Consider the following 22,124-nt stretch of genomic DNA (forward strand, 5'->3'; position numbering starts at 1 on the left):
CTTAAATGGAAAGACATGATGAAAACTTCAATGCATATTACTATGTAAAAGAAGCCAGTCTGGAAAATGCTACATACTACATGATTCCAACAATATGACATTCTGAGAAAGGCAAAACTATGGAGACAGTAAAAAGATCAGCAGTTAACAGGGGTTGCGGGGAGGGAGGTATGAATAGGCAGCACACAAAGGATTTTTTAGGGCAGCAAAACTACTCTATGTGATACTATAATGGTGGATACATATCATTATGCATTTCTCCAAACTCAAAGAATATACAAAACCAAGAATGACCCCTGATGTGAACTATGGACTTCGGGTGTTAGTGATGCATCCATGCAGGTTCATTAATTGTAACAAATGTCCCACTGTGATGTGGGATGTTGATAATGGGGACACTGAGGGTATACATGAACTCTTTGTTGTTTATTCTGGATTTTGCTGTGAACCTAAACTCAAAAAAAAACGGTGCTCGTTTTGGCTGGTTGTTTCTTTGGGTATAACACATAGACAAAGCAATGTGATGTCGCAACATCTAATTTTATGAGACAGGGTCAGCAAACATTCCCCCATCCAAGACCTGTGGTGGATATTGCTAATTAACCATGACATTCCCTTGTTGAGTCCCTACTTGCTTACAAACCTCAACATATTCCTCCAGGAAGCCATCACCAATCAATTGGCATTTGTACCTGAGATAAAACCCATTTGGCATTTCAGCTTCTGAGTTTATGATTCTAGAGAGATCTCAAGAACTCCCACACTGAAAATAAATAGGTGTGGTGAAGCCAAGTTATTCCAAGCATGCCCAAGGCTTCCCAGTTAAACACCTGAGTGAAACTAATGCTCAGGCTATTTGGCTACCTCCACACCCGAAAATGTTCTTGATTCAACCTCTTCACATTTGAGATTTTAAATTTTAGGCAGTCATGTCTGCTCAGCATGAGGAGGTCTGAATTTTGCTCAATGGTTTAGAATTAGTCCCTTTTTATACTAGAGATTTGATTCTAAATGAAAAAACACTGGTTTGGCTTAGCAGTGTGGATGGTCTGGTGTATAAAGTAAGAGAAACCCTTAATTGCATGCAGAAATAATTGCTTGGAAGCTCAAAATCCATAACTTGGGCAGCTGCACTTTACTTCATTATAAGATAAAAAACTTATCTTTCTGGTTCTGTGTTTCATGAAGTAATATATTTCAACATTCTATAATGTAAATTACAACTTATCCCTACAAGTGAGCTCTTAAACTGTGTTTGCTTTCTTTTTGGCTAAGTTCTAAGGCTGAAGATCGCTTCTAGTTTATCTTTTGAGTTAAGTCACATCTTTGTTTTTCAACTTTATCATTTGTAATATTAATATTCAAACCAAGATTTTTGGGCATCACAGAAACTTAAAGCATATTTTAAAAATATTTTGCATGTATACAACTCCATAAAAAGGCTGAGTAGACACATATATATGTTTTACTTTGAAAGAATATTTTCCATTTTAGATTTTCAAATTCCTCAGCCCAGAATAAGGGAGCATCAGGGAACATAAAGGAAGTGGTCTCCCAGTCACAATGACCACATACTGCAATTGCCTTGCTCTTCAGTCTGGGTTTCTGCTTCTTGTTACAGTCATTTCAGCGGGCACCACTCAGCTGCATTGTAGTTTTCAGGAGCAGTTGTTCAGGGGGGATTTGGTTCATTGCTGGTGTGACATATGAATGACGATGACCCAGTAAGTTCTGATGACGTGGCTTCTCTCAGCAATGTTTGCTAAGCTTCTTTAAAGCCTCTTTGGCTCTTAGGGAAGGTGCATTTCAAAACCTGTAACAGGAGTCCCCGCCTAGAATGGCTCTTCAGTGTTACTCCTTCCTCCCAGCAGAAGCAGCCTTTGTTTTTTGTTTTGTTTTGTTTTTTTGTCTGTTTGTTTTGTTTTTTGAGATAGGGTCTCACTCTGTCACCCAGACTGGAATGCAGTGGTGCGATCACAGCTCACTGTGGCTTGGTCCTCCCATGCTCAAGAGACTCTTCTGCCTCAGCCTCCTGAGTAACTGGGACCAAAGACATGCACTACCACTTTTTTATTTTTAGTAGAGATGAGATCTTCTCTTACTGTGTTGCCCAGTTTGTCTGGAACTTCTTGGCTCAAGTGATCCTCCCACCTTGGCCTCCCAAAGTGCAAGTGAAAGCCACTGCAACTGGCCAGAAGCAGCCTTTGACGTTGGGTCTACTGCTGCCCTCAGCATTGAAAGAAGTTTCAACCATCCTTTTCACATTTTTTTTTTTTTTCTGAGACAGTCTCACTCTGTTGCCTAGGCTAGAGTGCAGTGGTGTGATCTTGGCTCACTGTAACCTCCACTTCCCTGGTTCAAGTGATTCTCCTGCCTCCTCCTGCCAGAGTGGATGAATGGTTCTTCTTCTTCTTGACCGTCTAATCATTGTCCACTCAGACTTTAAAACTCTGCATCAACATCACCTTCCAGGTTCTTCCTTCTCTCCACTATGGGATGCCTGGCATTGAAAATTTCTGTATATGACTTTATCATGGTGTGTTATAGTTATTTAATATAGCTGGGGTTACAGGTGTGTGCCATCATGCCCAGCTAATTTTTGTATTTTTAGTAGAGATCAGGTTTTACCATGTTGGCCAGGCTGATCTTGAACTGCTGACCTCAGGTGATCCGCCTGCTTCCGCCTCCCAAAGTCCTGGGATTACAGATGTGAGCCACCACGCCTGGCCCCTTTTCACATTTTTTATACATGGATAAATAAGATAGAGATTAGAATTCTTACATGCTAGGTGTATTTTCCCTCTGATAGTTTTACAAAATATTCTAGGTGTAGAATGTGTGGAACAGACTTCTTTTGTGTTTTCCAATCCTAGGGTTCCTGGGTTTCTGAGAATTTGTTTGTCTTGAAGTTTCCTTTAAGCCATGTACTCCTTGCATGCTTGTCTGTGCCCCTGCCTTCCAGGTACTATGGGTGTATGGGGGTTCCTTCTATCTTGAGTTTTCAGTTTTATTTTTTGAAAGAGAATACAAAATAGGTTGGGTCCTATGCCACCTTGTCAGTGATATTGTGCGTACTGTTGATATCAGTTAAAAGGGTGATCACAGGAGCATATATACATACATATATATATATATATTTTTTTTTGCATAAGGCCATAAATTAAACAAAGAATTCAAACAAAGACAGTAGGTTTATGAGTGAGAATGCTTTAATTGAACTGGTATTTGTACAAGGTGACACCCTGTTGCATACCACACACCTCCTCCCTGAGTGACTCAGCCGCTGAGCAAGAAACCTCTGAACTGTTCATTAATACAGTCAGGTAGAGGTTGAGACTCCACTGAATAAACTCTAGGTTCCCATTTCTTTCAGCCAGATCCTCCCAGGGAATCACAACAGGCTGGTTAGCCAAAAAGTCCTGGTTTTCTGCTCAATAGAGGTAAGTTGAATTATACTTGCAAACAGAAATACATCTGCTGTATGTGCACAGCTTTCTCTGTGTTCCTTACAAATGATTAAAATTAGAACTTACTGTATTATCTTTGTCTTTTCTTCCTGTAAATTTTGACAGCCTCCAGCTGGCTGTTAGCTCTGATCTTCCTTGCTGTACTTTTAGGTCACATTGCAATGAACTTCTTGGCAATTTTGCACATTATGGGCATCACAGAAATGAGCACCTATTTGATTTTCTGGGTGGGAGCTGTCAGCTGGTGAATCCTGCCACACAAAGGATAATAAATAAGTGAAGGGACCAGCGCCTGCTGGTTTATTTTCTCAAGCGACGATACAAACATTTTTAAAAGGATCTTTCTGTTTTCCTAAATGATGCTTTTAGTGAAATAGTGAACTCAAATATTGCTTTATAGTTAATAAGTCATATTTATTTTTTTCTCTACTGCTAAAAATATTGCAAGTTGCTGAGCTATGAGAGAGAGAGAGAGGTTTATATTTATGAGGTTTTTGTCTCCACCCTATCTTCCCCAAATAAGAAAATCACCATTTCTTACTTGAAAGTACCAAGGAGTAAAGGCAGGGCGTGGGGGCAGAGTAAGGATACGTGGTTCCTCACAGGGATCTGTGGGCATCTGGCCAACTTCTCTATGGTACATTCTGCATTCTAACCTAAGGAGTGATTAATGTATATGGGGGCAATTTTCAAACTTTATTCATAGCCTAGTCCTGAAAAACCAGTTTTGGGAGACTTTTGATAAGGATAGAAGAGTTCTTTTAACAGAGCTTTCTTTTATAATTAATAGCTAAGCTGACTTGTCTGACTTGTGTTTTTTCTCATCATTTCTATTTATGATACAGAGCTGTGGGATTCAACTGCAGGGGCCACTCACAGCTTGCAAATTGCAGCTCTGTGTCCTCCAGAGAGGTGCCCCCACAGCATACCTGGCTCTATCTTTAGTACTTGAGTTCTCATGGCTTTCTATTGCTGACCAGGTCACCGGCAGTCTGAGAGGGAGTTAGACACACCAGTGCTCATTTCCCAAAGGTTTAACGAAGAATTTTACAACTTGGCTTTCAAGTGTTTATAGTAACCAGAAAACTAAAGTATAGCAAGTGTGGATAATTTTATTTTTCATAAAATGTGATTACATTTAAAACTGTCTTTCACTTCCACAGTTTATAACGTAGATAAAGCCTTCCTAATATTTGCGGTGCTCCGGTGTTTAAAGCATTGGAAACAGCAATTTGAGAAAACTGAGAAATGACAACAGTAAAAATTTTAGTAAAACATTCAGATGATCCTAAATGTCGGGATATGCAGAGAATGCCAACAACAGGCCAGAATTTTTTATTGGAATGTTAGCGTCATATAAATCTTAGATCTAATTGACAGAATATTTCAACTGAAATGGAGCATAGGCCCATCTAGTCTAATGCCTGAATTTTCTAGATGAGAAAAACAAAGCATAAATGTTAAGCAACTTGTGAAGATCAGAGTAGCAGAACCAAAACACCAAGCCAGATTGCTTGTCTTTTGTCTTACTGAATTTTCTCAATATTTTTTCAAATGCTTTTTATCATAAAATATGTAGTAGCAATAAATGAGCCACACTCCATCACGGACTGTGGTTACCCAGCAATATGTGGAAATATTATAGTGTGTATGGTATGACTAAGACATAATGGAATACGTTTCCAACTTGTGGCTTGTGGAATCAGTGTTGCCGTTTATTATATTTATGAGATTTTCATCTCAGGAGCCAGTAGCCCCTCAGCAGGGAGGGGATCTGATGTATGTGTGTTAGCTGTGGTCTGTACAATCAGAACACCCTCACCTCGAATGCCATTCTGTGGGTGATGCTTACCTGACTGCCTTCTCAGACTACCAGAATTATGATGAAATACCTGAGAGGTTCATATTCCTGGGGACTATGTAAACAAAACAAAGAATATATTTTGAATGACTGAGCTCATACTGTGGAATGAACTGAACACAATTCACGAAGCAGTCAAATTAAGCAAACATTGTTTAACTGAGAGCATATTATATGGTTCAGGCATCAACTCCCAGCATTTCTTGAGTGAGGGGATAAAATCTTTGGCCTTGCAGTCCAAGGGAAATCTTTATTGGTTCCACATGGCTTCGCTTTCTGTCATTGTCCTGCTTCTAGACCATTTGTTGATCATTTTCCATTTTCTTTGGCTGGGTACTTGGAAATAAAGATTTTATGTATTAATTGCTGCATACATAGCTGGAGTTGTTCAAAGTTCACTTCTGAATCAAAAGTCTTTTTTTTTTTTTTTTTTTTTTTTTTTTTTTTGAGATGAGTCTCGCTCTTTTCCCCAGTCTGGAGTGCAATGGCACAATCTTGGGTTACTGCAGCCTCTGCCTCCCATGTCCAAGTGATTCTCCTGCCTCAGCTTCCCGAGTAGCTGGGACTACACGTGTGCACCACCACACCCGACTAATTTTTGTATTTTTAGTATAGACGGGGTTTCACCATGTTGGCCAGGCTGGTCTTGAACTCCTGACCTCAAGTGATGTACCTGCCTCGGTCTCCCAAAGTGCTGGGATTACAGGCATAGCCAGTGTGCCTGGCCTTAATCAAAAGTCTTTATCAGTTATATTCCTTAAGTGTTTCCAGCTTACCATTGTACAAATGGTAAACTGTGATTTTTTCCATGAACTGGTGATTTTCGGGCTCAGGAGAAGCTCTTCCTCACATGGATGCTTTGCCAAATGACAGCTACATGTACTAGACTTTCATTTCATGTTGATTACTAAATATTTTAAGGACATGAGTCATCCTTTTATTGTGATATTTAATTGGAACAGTGAATTTTATAGCTATCTATTCAATGGCAACTGGTTTACTTCTAGATACAAGAACTGATCATCCTGAATCCTCCTTGTAATAGTATACTTGATAGCTCTAAAAATCTGAATGATTTATTCTTTGTCTGTAGACCCAAGTTTCCCTGACTCTAAAATGTGATTACGTATCCTTCATATGAAACCTCTTGGGGAAAGACAGTGAACTATAAGCCATATTTTTCAAACTGAGATATATACATCCCAGGAGACTGTGTCAATGTTCTAGAAAATGCAATAAAATTATGAAATAAGCATGGCACATGTCTGTATGGAGAGCTAATTTTAGTTAAAAAGCTTTGGAGAAAACTATCCCTATTGCCCTGCCCTCTCCCCAGTTCTCCCCAGGGTTCCCTCTTTTGTCATTAGAGATGCTGTGTGCAAAAGTTTAAAAGAAATTTGTATACAAATGCATGCAGGGAGCTGAAATCTAGATAGACTTGAATTTGAACCATGATTCCATGTGGACAAATGGTGACATGTGTGAGTATGCCTAATTCACAGCACCAGCAGATAAAAAGAAAAATTAGGATTCTCAATGAATAATTAATAGATATATAAAATTATATATATATTATATACATATTTTATAATGTACATAGCATATTACATAATGGGACATATATGTATAAAATATGACTCACAATAGCACAAAAATATAAAAATCTAGAAAAAATCTCTACAAGAAAAATTTAAAATCCAGATTTAAAAAATAACATTTTATAGTAAAACATAAAGGTGAAAGCTGACTTTAAATGTTAGTTCTTCCCAAACTCTTTTTATAGAATCTATGCAATTTTAGTCAAAAGTTCCAATAGAATATTTATCTTGGAAACTTAGACAATAACTTTTTTTTTTTTTTTTTTGAGATGGAGTCTCGCTCTTTCGCCCAGGCTGGACTGCAGTGGCACTATCTCAGCTCACTGCAAGCTCCGCCTCCCGGGTTCACATCATTCTCCTGCCTCAGCCTCCCGAGTAGCTGGGACTACAGGCACCTGCCACCACACCCGGCTAATTTTTTGTATTTTTAGTAGAGATGGGGTTTCACCGTGTTAGCCAGGATGGTCTCGATCTCCTGACCATGTGGTCTGCCCGCCTCGGCCTTCCAAAGTGCTGGGATTACAGGCGTGAGCCACCGCGCCCGGCTGAAACTTAGACAATAATTTTAAAGTTATCTGAAAGAAATGAATAAATGAGAATAGCTGATAGAATTTCTAAAAAGGAAGTTAATGAAGGGTGCTGTGCTACTAGATATTAAAAATGTATGTATCAGAAAAACACAATAATAAAAGTAGCTTGTTTTTATTGTAAGAAACTAAAGAGATTTCTTGAGAAAAATGGATAGCCACAAAGCACATTTAAGAATATGTAAGAATTTAAAGTGTGACAAAGGACAAATCATTTATCAACGAGAAAGGGATTTATTCTCTCATTACCAAAGTAAATCCACATGAATTAGAGAGATTACATAAAACAACAAAATATATTGTAAAAATTAAAAGAAAAATAAATATTTAGTTAACCTCATGTTTGTTCAACAAATATTCCTCTAGAACTGATTATGTACCAGGTACTGTGATAAGTTTTGAAAATCAGCTGTGGAGAAGATGGGCTTGGCCACTGCTCTTAAGATGTACAATGTGTGAATGTGTGCGGGTGTGAGTGTGTGTGTGTATATGTGCGTGTTGGGGGTGGGGGAAGATTATTCAGCCACACACACAGACAGTCTTAGGTGATGTTATGGAAACTCTGCTATTTGAAAACATAGTAGGGCTCATAACTCAGCCTGGGGAGGAAGGAGTGGGGCAAGTGGCGATGGTGTCACAGAATGATTCCTGGAGGATATAGAATGTGTGATCTGGAAGGTGAATGGAAGTCTTTCCTGAAGGAAAATGAGGGGTTGAGGGAAGTTCAGGAAGAAGAGTGTTTCAGCCATAGATAGAATAAGCAATAGCTCACAGGTGATGAAAAGGATGAAGCCCCAGGCACTGGAAGAAGTTGCTGTGGCTGAAGCCAGAGTGTGAGTGGGGAGTGGGGAGTTGGGGGAAATGAGGCTGGAGGGTATGGCCTTGTCAGCCTTGTTAACAATTCTATTTTATCATGACAGAAATGGAGCACCCTTGAACAGCTTTAAGTAGGTGATGACTACTTTGACACCAGTGAGGAGAATGGATTAAGTGGGGAAGTCTGGAGATTGAGAATGTAGCTGGGAAGCCGTTGGAATAGTCAGGAGATTATTGTAGTTTGAATTGGTGTCTTGGAAATAGAAAGATACACAAGAGATGTTGAGTTATGGATAGGACTTGACGATTGCTTGGATTTCGAGGTCAGAAAGAAGATTGATGGATGGTCTACAAAGATGGCTTTTAAAGAGTGAAAGTGGAAGAAATTATAAAGAGAAAAATAGGGAATGCAAAATCAAAAGCTTCTGATACAAAATTTATAATTAGAAGCTAAATGAAAAACTGGGAAAGTAAAGATGAATGTTCCTGACATATCAAGAAAATGAGAAATCGGTAAGAAATATATAATAATTGTCAATGGATAATTTATAAAATAAGAAAATGCACTGTAAAGTGAAGAAAAATATGCAAGTAAAACAAAATGATTCTACTTTCACCTATTATATTATTAAAAAGATTAATGAATGATAATTCTAAATGCTGGCAAATGCATGGACACTCATATGTTGCTGGTGGATGATAAACTACTATAAGATTTATGGAAAGAAACTCGACAATAGGGATCAAGAATATTTTAGAAATTATACATCTTGGCAAGTAATTTCACTTCTAAGATTCATTCAAAGAAAATAATTAGATACTTGGTGAAAGACTTTTGTATGGGTTTTTAGAAACAACAGAGGAATGATGTTACATTGATAAATAAAATGAGATATTTTGTAGCTGCAAAATAAATATGTAAATATTCTTAAATGGCATTGGAAAATGCATATCAGTAGGCTCTAAATGGGCAAAGAAAAACCCTGGAAGAAAATTACAGTGATTGATTAAAGGTGTCTGATTTTTTTTCTTTCTTTATGCTTTCTTATATTTTCCACATTTTATATATGCTTTCTTGTATTTCCACATATGTTCTAAATATAGTGAGAAAGATTTATGTTGTGTAAAATTGGGATACAGAATAGCTACATGACAGAGCTTTTGTGAATATGAAATACAGTAAAGTATTTAAGATAACTAACAGGGTTTTGGCTCATAGTCTGTGGTCAAAATTTGAGTTTTTACTCATTTAACTTGTATTTTCAGCTAGAACTGAAAATAGCCCCTGATGGGGCTCAGGTGATAGATAACTTTTATTGGATAGCTTTTTTATTAATGAATATTAGACCAGTGTTTTTTGTAAAATGAAATAATTACAGGCCACTATTCACGTTAAAGCTTGCTGTTATCATTCTGCAGAAAAGATGGGCTGTAAGAAAAAGAGCTGGTGAAGGTTGTGTATTAAAAACCAGAATCAGGCCAAGGCAGGCGGATCACGAAATCAGGAGTTCAAGACCAGCCTGACCAACATGGTGAAACCCCGTCTCTACTAAAAATACAAAAATTAGTGAGGCATGGTGGTGCGTGCCTGTAATCCCAGCTACTCAGGAGGCTGAGGCAGGAGAATAGCTTGAACTCCGGAGGTGGAGGTTGCAGTGAGCCGAGATCACGCCATTGCACTCCAGCCTGGGCTACAGAGTGAGATTCCGTCTCAACAAACAAACAAACAAAGCCAGAATCAACAGTGAGAAAATTGTATGGTAGGGGCTTTCATTCGTGCTACATTCTGGACTCTGTTTCACCAGCAGTAAACAAGTTTCCCAATGCTAAGCTTAGATTGTGAGGTTGTGTGACTGAAGAAATAGCTGCTTTCTAACCATCACAGAAGGCTAAATGAATCTTTCCCAGCCTGATGATTTTTGTATTTCCTTTTAGGCTGTGTATTCAGGCTAAACATAGTTGTTTGTTTCTGAGAGACTATTTAAAAATGGATTTAAATAGACTTGTTAATATTTACACTTCATGAAGCACTGTTTGTTTTTCCCTTACATATATTTCTTGTACTTTTGGGTGGTAATTAGTTGTTTGATGGTTTATTTATCTTCCAAAAGATAATGCTTCTGTTTATTGGTCTGTAATTATAGAGCCCCTCTTATTCTTCTACTGAAAATGGTTTTATGGCATTTGTCCTTTTCCAGTTCCTAGGGATTTTCCCTGTTTCATTGATTTCCGGGAAACAAGTAGTGGTGGGTTTGGCACTGTTACCGCATCCTGAAACCCTCAGGACTTTTTCAGAAGCAAAAGTGAATACCACCAGGGCGATTTGCCACCCTGTGTCATTTTCTAGATCCCTTTTCTGTATTTGTTTACTTATTCTACTTTAGCTTTTTTATATTCTCCATCACTAAAGAGATTTGCCCCGGGCAACTATTGACATTTGGTCTTTTATAAAGATAGTAATTTATAAAAATATATTAGGCTGGGCGCGGTGGCTCACGCTTGTAATCCCAGCACTTTGGGAGGCTGAGGCGGGCGGATCACGAGGTCAGGAGATCAAGACCATGGTGAAACGCCGTCTCTACTAAAAATACAAAAAAAAATTAGCCGGGCGTGGTGGCGGGCGCCTGTAGTCCCAGCTACTCAGGAGGCTGAGGCAGGAGAATGGTGTGAACCCTGGAGGTGGAGCTTGCAGTGAGCCGAGATTGCGCCACTGCACTCCAGCTTGGGCCACAGGGCGAGACTCCGTCTCAAAAAAAAAAAAAAAAAAAAAATATATATATATATATATATATATATATATATATATATATATGAAGCTTGATGAATTGATTGAAAGATTTTGGGGTACTTAAAATATCCAAATGTCACTCTATGTAGATCTCATGATACTTTGGTAAAATGATCAAAGAAAGTCTGCTCCAATTCTTCTCTGTTGAGCTCCACCATGCATCTCTATTGTTGCCATCTTTATGTCCATGAGTACCCAAAGTTTAGTTCCCACTTATAAGGGGAAACAGTTGGTATTTGGTTTTCTGTTTCTGCATTAATTCGCTTAGGATAATGACCTCCAGCTGCATCCATGTTGCTGCAAAGAACATGATTTCGTTCTACTTTTATTCACCACTTTTTAGTCGAGTAAATTTCTTCCTGTTGACTCCTTTTTGTTTCCCGGGCTTCTGAGATAGGTTCTCTTGCGTCAGGCTGATTTGAGTTTGAATCCCTACTGCGCGATTCACTAGTTATGTAACCTTAGGCAAACTACCCATCTTGAGACTCCTTCCAGAAAAAAAATCTGCCTACATTTCGACCACTGCCCACATTTCCAACTCCTGCTCTATCCTTCCACAAGAAGACTCTGACTTCACTGAAACCATTCATCATTAAGTTTCATTTAAAGAACAAGTATAACAATAGTAACAACCTAAAGGCATGTAAGGCTTAAATGAGACAACACCTATAAAATATAAGCTCAAAATAGTTATTATTATTGTAGGACCCCAAATCTCAGCAGTCAGAATTGAAGTCTTTGTTTTATTCTCTTTTCTTCCATCATCCTTTATTTTGTTAATTTACTTTCTGCTGCACATTTTTTTTCTTTTCTGCCTTATTTCTCCTATTCTCTTTCCTTTATGAGCCCTTTTTTAACCAATTTTAGTTTCTCTGTTCGCACAATCTTTCTTAAGAGAAAGTTAGCAAGGAGTGGTAAAGACTTTACGAGGTAAGCCAAGAGGCATTACGTCCTTGGGTGGGAAGGGAAGAGTGAGATTTTTAAAGTCTTTATGCTGAGAGAACCCAAAAGATGATGAAGATTCTAGCTGAGCTGGGAACTGGCCCAAGAAATTCTTGGCACTGGGACAGGAAGAGCTGGGACTGAGATCGGGCTGGGGGACTGAAGTGAAAGTTGGCTCAGGGAATTCTTGGCATTGGGACAAGAGGAGCTGGGGCTCAGCTTGGGCTGGTGGGAGAAGTGGCATTTGGGTCACCTAATGGACCTAAATGCTCCCAGAGGAAGTGCTGTTATTAGAGATAGAAAATACTGAAGGAAATTGAGTAAGGGCATGGGGAGATGAGGAGAAGCTGAAAAGAAGACAAATGTAAGAAATAGGAGATGCTGATAGTTTCAAATGCATACAAAAAGAGCTACGAAAGTTTATTGATTTCATGATTCAGAACTTTAGCTGAGTGATTTAATGTAAAACCTAAAGACAAACGTCCTTGGACAGAAGCAGTAGGCAGCAGATAAAAACTAGCTCTTTCTGGTGTTTGGCCACAAAGAGGAAATGAAAAATGGGCCAATAATTGAAAATATTTTTCCCTCTCTCCTCATAGACTTTGACGTTATGATTTCACATCATAATTTTCAACACATGCATTCAGTGCTTCATAGGTGAAGGTTTTTCTACTTCCCAGCATAAGAGAGACAGCGTTCACACATCTTTTCTCATAATATTACACTTCTAAAACACAGTTGCTGGTGTCTGTAATCAGTAGGCATATGTACTGGCAACAGCCTTTTAAGAAGCCAAGATTAGAGTTTCATCTTTTTTGTGAGAAGCTAAAAACTTAATTGGAATGAAACTGAAATGTGGCACTTAGAAATAAATCCAATTAGCTGAACTGAGGCTACGAAAGTGTCAATATGTGGGTGTTGAGTAGATTTGAAGCTCAGGATAACCTCAGTACCTGAAATAAGTAATTCCTTTAAAGAATTACAAAACAATAAGATTTGGCTGCATTTATTTTTCTAACACTACCAGTTTGAGAGACTAGTAATCTCTAATCCATTCCACAAAAGGGCATTTTTAACAAGGATATTATTCACAGAAACATATATTGTTGAACTGTTTCTAACAAGAAATATCCATGTATATATAAAGTACTGTTTTATATCCTGGGGAAGATGGAAAGAGCACTACTGCAGTAAAATGTCTGCGGAAGTAGAGGTTGATGAGACAGGAATGTTTACACCTTAGAGGCTTTACATGGAAGCTTCTAGAAATGGCTCTGGGACCACCCAATGAGGTGGCATGAGGAGATGATTTGGGTGACATGGACAATGGGTCCTAAGGGAAGAAGAGAGCAGCGAGGCTGGAAGAGGCTGTGTGAAAGATGTAGGAGAGATGCCAAAAGGGAAAGAAAAACAGACTCAAGAGCAGACTTTCTCTGGCTTGGGCCATCTGGCAGAGGCCTCCGCTGATTTGGCAACTTGCATCTTTGATAAGAAAAATTTAATTTCCCACAATATTACTCATTTATGTTTCAGAAGAAAAACCCAGCATCCTTATGAAACTATTATCACCTGTAAATAGAGTACATTATAGTATCCTTTCTCAGTTAGCTTGATCAATGGCCAGCACTGGACTACGAGAGAGAATGAAACATTATCAAGCTATCTAGTATGAGACAGATTCAGGGAAGGAGTCCAGTCAGGAACCGTGTCAGGCCACTTCTGGCTGCAGTGTGGTCATCGGGGAGTGAGTTTTGAGGCTGAGCTATCAGGAAATGTTGGGGCAGCCATTCATTCCTGCTGTTCCTCTCACCTGCTCTCCCATGATCATCAATCATCTGGGACTCCAGGCATTTCTCTGAGTGCCTGGTATGGGTCATATCACATGGCACTTTGAGTTACATGTAGTATCACTTACTGAAAAGAGCTCTGGTGTTGCAGTCACACAGACCTAACTGCAGTTTCTGATTCTTCCTCTAACTGTGTACTTTGGGCAGGTTATTTAACCTCTCTGAGGTTTGGGATCCCATAATTATAGATAATAGTACTGACCTGGAAGGATTAAATAAGATAATGTGCATAAAATATGTGGTACAGCAGGTGGTACTTGGTAGGGGCTTAACAAGTGACCCTTCTTGCTAGGAACATTGAACACATATGTTTTGTTGATAAAAGAATCACACATATCTTTTGTAGACTCCTGTCAACTTTTGGACCTTCTATTTGCTGCACGATGGCTTAGTGACATGGAGGAAGAGCATTAGGCTTGAGTAACAACAACAAAAAAAAAAAAAAGGAAAAGAGATCTCTTAAACAAATGAGGCGGTTTATTTTTCTCTTGGAAGGAGAAGTTCAGAGATAGATAATACAGGGCTATTGTGGCAACTCTATGACACTGCCAAGGAACCGGGTCCCTTCTAACTTCCTGCTCTACTATTTTTCGTGTGTGAATTTAGTCCCTATGATTGCCCACAATCCCTAAGGTCCAAGAGGACTGCTCCTCCCTCCTGCAAGCCACCTTAGTTTCAGAAGAGAGTGGGGGAGCACAAAAGGACATATTCTTCCCAGGGACTTCCACTTCAATCGTAATAGTCAGAACTACAAATGTGTTTACTGCTAGCTTCAGAGAGCCTGAGAAATGTGGCTTTAGATATCAGTAAGAAAGAAGGGGAGAATGGATATCAGATATGCAATCATTGTCTGCCATGAGTCCCTACTTGGAAATCTCCAGATCATCATGACTGGACCGACCTTTCCTTATTGTCCTTTCCCATTGGAACATACTGCACCCAGCCCCCCCAAAATTTAAGATAAATCTTAAACATTTTAAAAAATGTGAGTAACATTTGTAATTTAAAAGAGAGAGGCATGGCATTCTGGAGGAATTCTTAAAATAAAATTTAGATTTACCCCGAAATCTATAGTAATGATTACTAACTGTTTTAAGAATGAAAATTCTTTTTTAAAAATAAAAAAATTCATGATGTTTCACATATAAGACTAATTATATTTTCAGTAATTTACTGGTTGACAAAAAGGTATGATGGATTTGTTATAAAAATGCTTTGATGCTGAGTGCAGAAGGATTTGCAAGCAGACCCTTTGCAATTAACTCAGTGCCACTGCCCTCCATCCCTCACTCCCTCGTCCTCTGCCCATCTGGAGGTTTGTACCCAGGGTTAGGTACCATTCTAGGATGGCTGAGGTCTTGATCAACTCTCAGATCATCAGAAATTCCTGCAAAGAGCTGTGTAGAGGAAAACAGGTATCTCTTCATCATTTTATATTTAGGGATAGCTCCAATCAGACCCAACATTCTGCCATAGGGTCTGATATTTTTATGCCTTTGTTAGCTAGGTATTCTCCAGAAGGCCTGGTTAAATGAGAACAAGTGAAATAAGACATTTGAACAAGCTCATGGACCTTACCCTCTTTCTCTCTGTTAATGACTAGCCTCAGGTATCCTATAAACACCCCTACTGGCTTCATCCCAGAACCTCTGGGATCCTCCCTAGGAACAGTTTCCAGTAAACACACTTTCTTTCCCTGGGACATCCCAGTTTCCTCTTCCTTAATATATAGATCTCTGGCCAAAACCCCAGATGGTTGCTGCGTTTTAAATTTTCTTTGGTATTCTACCCATATCCCACCTCACTCTTCCTCTGACCTAGGCTTTTGCTGCCCCTTTAGGGTCTGCTAGGTAGGGAGAAAAGTTCAAACAATAATAATACTTTATATGATTTTATATGAATTTATAATTTACAAAGCATTATCTCATTTAATTTCCATAACAACCTTTTAAGATTGCTATAACTTCCTCTTTGCATAGGCAGAAGCAGAGACTTGGTCCAAGTAGCTAATGAGCGACGAAGCTGGGACACACACAATCTGGGGCTTTCTAGCCCAAGGGCTGTCAACCATTTTTCCTCCTATGCCACTGCTAACACATTAAGATGTCACCTGTTCAGGCATATTTTACTTCAGATTGGCTAGTAGACAGAAAGATCCTGAGGCAAGGAGGGTCAGATGGATTTTGATGGTTTGAGGGAGATGGAAAGTTCTGGAGCATAAAGGGAAGCTAAGGATAAGATCTAATGCGGAAAAGAAGGGTGTTGACATTAAGATGGGCAGGAAGTCTGTATAAATATCGGCGTGCATCTTTAACTCTCTGATATGGTTTGGCTCTGTGTCCCCACCCAAATCTCACCTTGAGTTGTAAGAATCCTCACATGTCGTGGGAGGGACCTGGTGGGAGGTAATTTAATCATGGGGGCAGGATTTTTCCCATTCTGTTCTCATGATAGTGAATAAATCTCATGAGATCTGATGGCTTTATGAAGGGCAGTTCCCCTGCACGTGCTGTCTTGCCTGCCCACACGTAAGATGTGACTTTGCTTGTCATTTGCCTTCTGCCATCATTGTGAGGTCTCCCCAGACATGTGGAACTGTGATCCAATTAAACCTCTTTCCTTTATAAATTACCCAGTCTTGGGTATGTCTTTATTAGCAGTGTGTATAGTTCCATTGTGCATATATACCCTATTTTCTTTATCCATTTGTCTGTTGTTGGACACTTAGGTTGATTCAATATCTTTGTTATTGTGAATAGTGCTGCAATAAACATGTGAGTGCAGGTATCCCTTTAATATACTGATTTCTTTTCCTTGGGATAGATACCTAGCAGTGGGATTGCCAGATCATATGGTAGTTCTACTTTTAGTTTTTTGAGAAATATTCATACTCTTTTCCATAGAGGTTGTACTAATTTATATTCCCACCAACAGTGTATGAGAGTTCTCTTTTCTCTGCATCCTCTCCAGCATCTGTCACTTTTGTCTTTTTAATAATAGTCATTCTAACTGAAGTAAGATGGTATCTCATTTGGTTTCGACTTGCATTTCTTTGATGATTAGTGGTGTTGAGCATTTTACCTCTTAGCCATTTGTATGTCTTTATATATAATATATATTTTAAAATAGCATGCGCTCAATTGAAATAACAGAGAACACACTACCCAATGGTTACATGTTTTGGTAACATGGTAGAACATCACATTCTCCTATTGTCACATAATCTGCTATACCCCATTGTTAGTTCACATAGACATTCTCTTGCCTGTGATTGACTTTATCCTTTCAACTCTCATTCTGCTTTCCTGTACGATAGTGTGGCTCTTCAAACCACAAATGGGAACTAGGATCCGATCAGAAGACAGAAAGTTTTAAACTAGGATGTTCCTGAATATGTGTGTTTCTGAATATGTGGCTTCAGTTTGTGAGTTCCACAGAAGCCTAGGCCTGCTTGTCTTTATTGTATAAGTTTAACAGCTGCTTGCATAGTTCAGGGTCAGAGAGCATATTTTCAGGCCACAATGATGAATGATCCATGGGTCACTCAAGACACCAGCTTAACATTTAGGAGTTGATACAGATGCATGCCAGGGAGAGCTCAATTGTTAGCAGTGTATGGAGATGCCCATGAGGATGGGACTGGGATAATCTTGTGAAATGTAATCTGATTCCATTTTATTCTGGCAAAACCACGCGGGCCATATAAGAGTGTCTTTTCTGCCTCTCCAGCTCAAAGATGGCCTGGCCTGCTGCCAGTTTTTGTTTTTTTTAGTTGAGATATAATTTACGTGCCATAAAATTCACTATTTTAAAGTGTAAAATGCAGTGCTTTTTAAAAAATATATTCACAGCTGGGTGTGGTGGCTCACACCTGTAATCCCAGCACTTTGGAAGGCCGAGGCAGGTGGATGGCTTGAGGCCAGGAGTTTGAGAACAGCCTGGCCAACATGGCAAAACTGAGTGTCTACTAAAAATACAAAAATTAGCCAGATGTGGTGGCACACACCTGTAGTCCAAGCTACTCAGGAGGCTGAGGCACGAGAATTGCTTGAACCCAGGAGGCAGAGGTTGCAGTGCGGCAAGATCATGCCACAGCACTACAGACTGGGTGACAGAATGAGACTCTGTCTAATATATATATATATATATATATATATATATATATTTTTTATATATATATATATTTTATATATTATATATATATATATCTCCGAGGTTGTGCAACCATCACCACTATCTAATTCCAGAGTATTTTAATTTTACCCCAAAAAGAAACCCCATTCCCTTTAGCAGTCACTCTTCATTCACCTCTCCCCTTAACCCCTGGAAAACACTAATCCACTTTCTTTTCTATGGATGTGACTGTTCTGTACATTTCATGTCAATGGAATCATACAATGTGTACTCTTCCGTGCCTGGCTTCTTTCATTTCACTTAATGTTTCAAGTTTCATCCACGTTGTGATGAATCAGTATTTTCGTTCCTTTTTATGCTGAGTAATATTCTGTTGCACAGAGATGCCATGCTGTGTATCCATTCATCCACTGATGGACATTGGGGTTGTTTCTACTTTTTGGCTGTTATGTGCTACCATGACCATTCATGTACAAGTTTTTGTGTGGACATGTTTTTAACCAAAGGAATGTTGGGGAATACACAGAGAAGGCTGTCCTGTGAAGGTTTGTTTGCTGCAGCGGTTCATTGAGAGGCTGCCCTGGTACCAAGCACTTGACCAGAGCTCATGGGACTTCCAAGGAGTGAGATGCTGAGGGCCAGGCAAGCCCCTGCATCCACGTTCCCGCTCTCGCTCTAACACCAGGGCAGCAGCCTAGTCTTGCAGTGACTCCTGATGGACATTAGTGCTGTTTGCTGAGGAGGGCGTGGCTTGGTTTAGAAGCCTGATGCAGCCTCTTAACACCTTGGACACGCTGCGTCCTCTCTCTGAGCTCCAGTAGTCTCATCTGGGAGTTGGAGGTACCAACAGCCACCCCGCAGAGTTTATATGAAAAATGAGAGACAATGCCTAGGAGGTCCCCTGTTCAGGGCAGGGGCTCAACCAGTGGATCTTTATTCTATTAGCAATTGCCCTGTGCAGTAGGCCATTTGAAGAGGGCACAGATCAAGGGCAGTGTAGACCAAAGCTCTTTGAATGACTTACCTATTTTGTAACTCTTCAAATTACTTTTTTCATAAGGACTCCATAGTTTGCTCAGGCTGTTATAACAACATACCACAGACAGATGACTTAAATAACAGAAAATCATTGTCTCACAGTTGTGGGGGCTGGGCATCCAAGATCAAGGTATCGGCAGATTTGGATTTCTCCTGAAGCCTCTCTTCTTGGCCTGCAGATGGCCACCTTCTTACTGTGTCCTCACATGGCCTTTCCTCTGCTGTCTCTTTGTGTTTCTAAATTTTCTCTTCTTACAAGGTCACCAGTCAGGTTGAATTAGTGCCCACCCTAAGGGCCTCGTTTTAACTTAATCACCTCTTTAAAGGCCCTATCTCCAAATATAGTCAGCTTCTGAGATACTAGCGGTGGAAACTTCAACATATGAATTTTGGAGGAACGTGACTTGGCCAATAACAAGCACCCAGGGAGCATCTACTCTCTCCCAGATGCTGGGAATAGAAGGAAAAGATTTAGGCCTTTCCCACTGGAAACAGAGTCTCTTGGGAGGGACAGAAAAATAAGCAGATAATTGTAAAATACTCTTTCTCCATATACCCTGTCTTTTGTCTCACAATTGCATTTACTGTCTCTGCAGATGTATCATTAATTATGCATTCAGCATTTTGACCACCTGAGAATTCCAGTTTAATCAGCTGAGAACTCTCCAGTTCTTTATCGGCTAAGAGGGAAAAAAATATATCAGAGCCCATTTAGAAACAGGAAAGAGGCTAGCCAAAAGTCCTGAGACACACTACCAGAGAGAGGCAAAATAGTCACTAGTTGAGCTTTAAGTTTGCCTTTAGGTGTTTCTTTACCTTCATTTTGCCAGAGTTTATCTATGCAGCCTCCAAACACAGCCAGCCAGGGGATCCCTGACACTCCCGGTGTGCCCAGCTGCCCAAGTTCAAGTCTGTTCCATCCCTTCCCACATCCAACCATACCTCTCCTATGTCTTTGCTCTCTGCTTGCCAAGGTGATAGAGTATGGAGTTAAAAATTATCGTGCACCTACTGTGTGCTGGGCAATAATTAGACACTTTGCATATGTTATCTAGTAATATTTGAACCTCATAATGTTCCTATTTCACCTCATGATACAAATAAGAGACCTGAGCTAATAACATACCTAAGGTGACACAGTCAGTAAACAGCATCACTTAGATGCGGTTCTTTCTAACTCCACTAAGACCTTCAGACTTTCAGCTATTCATGCAGCAAACAGCTGCTGGTCCCTGTGAAGGTAATGGTCATGATGACTACATTGGTTCTTAATCCACATCTTAGATCAGGTTTCCCAGAAGCCGTTTCTGAGAGGCATTTGGGTGCTTGTGACTTATTGAGGTTGTGCTTTCAGGAGAAGGGAGCGAGGCAGGGGGAGGCCGGGGAAGGCAGTGAGCAAGGATGTGCTCTCTGCTGGTTGAGCTACAGCTGGATCCCAGCTCTGAAGTGCAAGTCACTGGATAGAAGTGATTCTATCTTGAGGCAAGGGACTGACCTTTTTCATCCCGGGTCAGTCAGCCACCAGCTCCAGGTTGTAGTGAGTGGGGAGGTTGTGCAACCAGTCAGGCCTAACGGTGAAGGGCAAATCCTCAGGGAAGGTGCAGTCATGAGCCTGTAGCTGCCAAGCTTCAGACTGGTGAGGGGCACCTGGTCTGGACACTTACAGCCTCCACCTCTGATCTTCTGCAATGCTACTGACATTCCAAAAAGAGACCCCAAGGAAAATAATACCTTGACCCAAAGTAGTGTGTCTTTCCCGCTTCAGGTCCTATGGCAAGTTGTTGCAGGAAATACTTTCACATTAGAGGATAGGAGGTGGGGGCTTTTAGAACCCCAAATTATAGCTATAGACAGCGGTCCAATAATACTGCCTTAAGTCCAATAGCATTGATAGTTTAACAAAGTAGTTTTTTGTGTACATTATTCATTTGATCATCACAGCAACTTAGGAAGTAGATGGCAGGTTTCAATAGCCTCATTTTGCAGGGAGGTTAAGTGGTTCATTCTCAGACGTTGAATGTGATAAAGATGGACCTAAAACTTGCTTCTGACTTGAGCTTGAATGCCCCTCCTATGTTCCATACACAGTCTGGGTGAGATGGACACTGGAAAGGACATAATACCCCACCTAGGATGACCAGCCATCCAGGTTTGTCCAGGACTTTTCTGGTTTGAAAACTCAAAGTCCCACTTTCAGGAAGACCCAGGGCTAACTAAGGCACACAAAGGCCCCCAATACATTTATGATTCACAAAAGCATTCTAATTTCTTTCAATTACAAGAAAAATATTGATACAATAATAATAATAATGAAGCCAGCCAGGATTATATTCATACTAACATAGTCATAAGATACAATTTTAAATTTGTGTATGTGTGTATGTCTGTGTGAATAAGATGGGACCCTGAAGGCAAAACTGCCTAGGACCCACAAAGTCATAATTCAGTTCTGGGGAACTGGATCAGTCCTGGGCAGACTGGTGCTGTGGGTTACCTTAACCCCTTAACACCAGAAGAGTAGTTCAGGAACTTTGAGTTTTCCATGTGGCGGTTGCCTAAAATCACCAGTGTTTCTCCAAGTCTGTGATTTCCATGTGCCTGGCTGCTTTCCTTCTAATTACACAGCAGTTTCCTGAGTTTGCTTTGGCTTTTTTCAGGAAGCAGCTGAGGAGCCCTTCTTTGGGTATTCACAGTGTGCTGTGGGTTCAGCACCATCTCTCTCTCCCCCTCTTGACTATGACCAGACACTTGTCTAACTCATTTTTCTGTCTCCAGCACCAGGCTCAGTGCCAGGCACACTGTAAGTACTCCATGAGTAATTATTGATTGAATAAATGAATTCATTGATGGCCTGATTCTACCGATTGCTTATGATATAACACTGGAATCACAAAACGCCCTGGCCCTCATTTTCTCCATCTGTAAAATAAATATGTTGGAAGAGATGAACTCTTAGGTTCTTAGGGGCACTTTATGTCATGCATTTGTTATGACAGACCATGTGACTATGTCACTGTCATTGAAAAGTGAATCTCAGTCATGAAAC

At 39.9% G+C, this 22,124-nt stretch overlaps 1 protein-coding gene across 3 annotated transcripts in view; it reads left to right on the top strand.

Moving 5' to 3' along the window:
- Positions 1–3,289: 3,289 nt before the first annotated feature.
- SCEL (sciellin) overlaps positions 3,290–22,124 on the top strand; it is a 110,413-nt gene continuing 91,578 nt past the window's right edge. For 2 of the 3 annotated variants that reach the window (XM_003257353.3, XM_003257354.3), the window contains exon 1: positions 3,322–3,440. The gene's annotated coding sequence lies outside the window, so the exon portion shown is untranslated. Of the gene's footprint in view, positions 3,441–22,124 lie in introns of all 3 variants that reach the window. The other variant, XM_003257355.2, reaches the window with a different exon arrangement.

Source organism: Nomascus leucogenys, chromosome 5, assembly GCF_006542625.1.
Source record: "Nomascus leucogenys isolate Asia chromosome 5, Asia_NLE_v1, whole genome shotgun sequence".
Taxonomy (NCBI): domain Eukaryota; kingdom Metazoa; phylum Chordata; class Mammalia; order Primates; family Hylobatidae; genus Nomascus; species Nomascus leucogenys.